The following is a 4,471-nucleotide window of genomic DNA, read 5'->3' as shown; positions in this document are numbered from 1 at the left end:
CCACCCCCCACTCCCGAAAAGTGATTTCTCACTTTCTGTCTCTCTTTCTGGCAAACACATGCACCCTATAGCAAAAATTTAAAAAAATTAAAAATAAATAAATAAAAAAACTCTCAAAAAAAATTGCGAAGACACTATATTCTTTGTGTAAAAACATTAGTACAGATAGATATGCTTTCAAGAAAACAATTACATAGACCCTTTAAAAAATGCTCTTTATTATATGGTGAGGCTGCTTGGAAAAGAGCCACATCTAAGCTGATTCCTATACTATTCTAGCACTCTGTATCTTTTGGTTCAAAGTATAGTTACTGTCATCATCATTGTAATCATGTGTTCCTGCTTTCTTATATGTTTCATAATACACATATTGACAAGTTTATCACTTAATGTTCCATTGGTTTATCAGCCTTTTCTGTGGGTTTATCAGCCTTTGCTGCGGGTTCATCAGCAGGTTGGACAGGCTGTGCCTTTCTCTGTGGTCTTTCTTCAAGGCCCTCCAGGAATGGAGACACATCATCATCACCATAGATTGTAGACTCCAAGTCTTTACCAACAATTCCAATGGAAATATTCTTTGTAGTTAGGTCCTGCTCTGCAGGAAGAGTCTCTCTTAAGGCACACAGACCATGTTTAACCAGTTCATTTATATTATAGTCCATCAATTCAGACATATGTCTCTCCAAGTAAGTACAAGCTGACAGAACGGGCTCCAATAGACATAACTCTGCAGTCAAAATAGTTAGCAAATGGCCAAGTTTGGAAAATGTGAGGGCCCATATCATTATAACCAGCAATGAGCAGCCCAACCCCATATGGTCTCAGGCCATATCGTTATGTTAGTATCTGTTTCGCTTCCAATTAGAGATATAAGCTGAGGCACAGGAAGTGGTCTAGTAAATACAAATCTGGAATCTAAACCCTCTTGGTGCACAAAATTACCTAACACTCCAGCATCCGCAGTAAGCCCTGCAATTGAGATACCAATATGGTTGTTAACATGGAGAATATTTTTTTGATGAACAGCTAGCTCTGACTATGCCCTCTTCCGTGCAACCAACATAGCATGGGTCTTTGATTTCAGACCAACTGTGGCTGAACCTGGCTTAACAGCTTTCATAGCATATTTAATTTGATGAATCCTGCCCTGAGGACTCCAAACAGTGACATCATTGTCATACTGGTTTTGAAACATGGTTCCGGCACCAACCTGGTTGCAGTCTCCAGCAAACCTATGACTCAAGGAGGCTGCCCTGTATGATTTTGAAGCCCTCAGGTTGGGGACCCAAACTGCTGTTGGCCGTGTAGTAGTCCAGTGATGTAACCACTACACTATCTGCTGGTCCCTGTCCTTAATCGCGTTTGTTTCTAGATAAATCAATTGATGTGGCCTCTTGTTGGCAACAGCGGCAATGGATTTTTTTATGCTCAAGGCCATAATTTATTTTTAAAAAAACTTGAGTTTTTATTAAGCATAGCAGAATATCATACAATCGAGAGTCATAGTAAACTTAGAGATGTATGAGGTTGCTGTGACCTAACAGCGTCTTACAATAAATTTTTTTTATAAGTAGAAGCATACACTAAATAACCATAAAAGGTATACTATAGCAAATAACACAAATCACAAACTTACTCTTTTATTATTGTTATCAGGCATTACATCCTATACATACTTGTATGTTCTATACTTTTGTAAGACTGGCAGTGCCGTAGGTTTGCTTTCACCAACACGAGCACAAACGTGAATAATGTACTGTGATATGGCACTATAATGGCCATAATATAACTAGACAATAGGAATTTTCCAGCTACGGGATCAGCAGATGGCATAGTGGGTATGTCACTGGACTCCCACGAAGCTGACCATGGTTCAAGTCCCAGACCTGGAAACTTGAAACTCAATGCTGGGCATGTGTGCATGCATGTCGGGATCCTGAGAGGAGATGGAGGAGAAGGTATTGTGGTGTAGCCATTCCCTGGAGGGTGATTTCTATCTTTCTGTCTGTTTCTCTCTCTTTCTCCAGAGAGCACATGCCCCTATAGCAAAAATCTCTCAAAAAAAAAATGCAGAATGGTCAATGTCCACGTTTTCATCACAGAATGTGGTTCTCCACTCCATCTTCACTCCACCACTGTTTTCACGTTGTCTCACATTCTGCTGACATTTTCTGCAAGTGTTCGTGCTGATATTTTCTGCACTTTACAGGAGTCAGTATCAATGTCAACTCTCCTGATGAGAACAGGACCCATATTTCTTTCTCAAATGATCTTTAAATGACTTGTTCTCCAAAACTTCAAGCAGCATGTTGTCCAATCTTACTAAATGCTGAAATAGCAACACTCAGGCTGACTCTGTGGCCTAATGGTTAAGGGAGCTCAATCCTATTGGCTAATCTGCCAGATTGGAGTCTCTGCCCTTGCAGCTTGAAAAACAGGCTGAGCGTGTGTGTGTGTGTGTGCGTGTGCGTGCGCATGTGTGCGCACGTGCGTGTGCACGTGCATGTGTGTGTGCGTGTGTGCGTGCATGTGTGCGTGCACGTGTGTGTGCATGTGTGCGTGCGTCTGTGTGTGCGTGTGTGCGCATGTGTGTGCGTGTGTGTTTGCGTGTGTGTGTGTGTGTGCGTGCACATAATCCATATCCCAACAGGACAGAGAAATGGAGGAAAGGGATTGTGGAAACACCTTGCTCTACTTGGAGGTGTTTTGGGGTGTGTTTTTCTTTCTCTCTCTCCCTCTCTCTCTGTGGGTGTGTCTCTCAGTCTCTCTCTGGTGTGTGATTATACCTTCCAGCAAATTAAAAGAAAAATTAGTAATAATGGCAACTCGGTTTACATATGCATAGGTGACAATGACATCAACAACTGCTAGATATCAAGTGTTAGTATTATAAGAGATCAATTAAAGAAGCACCCCAAAAGAGATGTTAAAATATAAAAAGAATTTAGTACACTTTGATAAGTTATCATCATCATTACCATTATATAGCATATAAAATATGACATGACTCATCATACATCTATATAGAGCTATATTTGTTGCTTTATATTCTTTTTTTTTTTTTGGAGAGATTTTTGCTACAGTGTGCGTGTGCTTGCCAGACAGACAGAGAGAGACATAGAGACAGAAAGCGAGAAATCACCCCCCAGAGGGGATGGTCACGCCGCAATCCCTTCTCCTCCATTCTCCTCTCGGGAACTTGGGCATGCACGCACACGCGCCCAGTGTGAGTTTTTTAAGCCACCAGGTCTAGGACGCGAACCGCGGTTGACTACGTGGGAGTCCAGTGGCATAGCCATTAAGCTAACTGCTGGTTCCTTATATTTATCATCTTATTAATGATGTTCTTTGGAGGGAGATACAATATTGCCATTGCAGAAACAAGGATATTAAGGCTCAGGAAGTCTGAATACCCCAAAGACATGGAGCTGATATGACGTAGTGGAGGTGAGATGTTGAAACCTTTTGGCTCCAAAGCCTTAAACATTGTTTAATACAAAAGCAACACTTGCTTTGTGGTTTTAGTGGTTCTAAGCCTCCCAGTAGAATTTTCCTGTGTTCCTATTCATGTTTGCCCCAAAACACTCTCATAAGAAAAGTGGCTAAAGAGCAGGCTTTTAAAAAAATATTTTACAAGTGACTTGTTTTTCTGTTTTTCATTTTATGCTAACCAACTAAATTCACCCGATATGGTGATTAATCTATAATAAACATTAAGAGTACCACCACATAGTAGATCTAAAAATTACTTTTTATGTGTAGTCATCAGATTTACTCATACAAAAACCTATTGCAAAACCATTCCAGGTAATGAGTGATATCTTTCACCCTCCAATCCCTGGGGAACTGGAGAAACTCGTGTTCAAATGAAAAGTAAAGATGATTGTAACTAGAACGTAGTCTTATGTACACTTGACCTTTGAGCAAAATGGGTTGGAACTACACAGGTCCACTTACATGTGGATTTTTTTCAATAAATATATTGGAAAATACAGCACTGTCAATATATTTTCTCTTCCTCATGATTCTCTTAATAACATTTTCTTTTTTCTATGTGTTTTCATTGTAAGAATATAATATATAGAACATATAATGCAAATAACACAAACTTTGTGTTAACTGTTTAATCTGTAGATAAAGCTTCAAGTCAATAATAGGCTATTGGTAAAATTTTGAAGGAGTGAAAAGTTATACCCATGACACTGTCATAGAGACACAAAGGCACACTTGGCATAGTTGTATAATGGCAATGTGCCACTCTATAATGCCAGAGCCATAAGGAAGGTTGGGTTTGGTTCCCAGGTTGACTTGTATACTCTAGATACTTGAGTACACCTGTGATCCCGGTTGGATGGGAGGGTAGGAGGAGGATTGTGGAAAAAAATATATATATACACATACATACACACACACACACGTTATATATTATATATTATTTAATTTTATTTATTATTTATTTTTTTAATTTGCT

General features: G+C 39.5%; 1 pseudogene; it reads right to left on the bottom strand.

The window, feature by feature from the left end:
• Positions 1 to 386: 386 nt before the first annotated feature.
• LOC102495378 (proteasome subunit alpha type-1 pseudogene) lies at positions 387 to 1,195 on the bottom strand (annotated as a pseudogene).
• Between the last annotated feature and the right edge of the window lie 3,276 nt (positions 1,196 to 4,471).

Source organism: Tupaia chinensis, unplaced genomic scaffold, assembly GCF_000334495.1.
Source record: "Tupaia chinensis unplaced genomic scaffold, TupChi_1.0 Scaffold000084_3, whole genome shotgun sequence".
NCBI classification, from domain to species: domain Eukaryota; kingdom Metazoa; phylum Chordata; class Mammalia; order Scandentia; family Tupaiidae; genus Tupaia; species Tupaia belangeri.
This window is presented reverse-complemented; position numbering and strand designations above follow the sequence as displayed.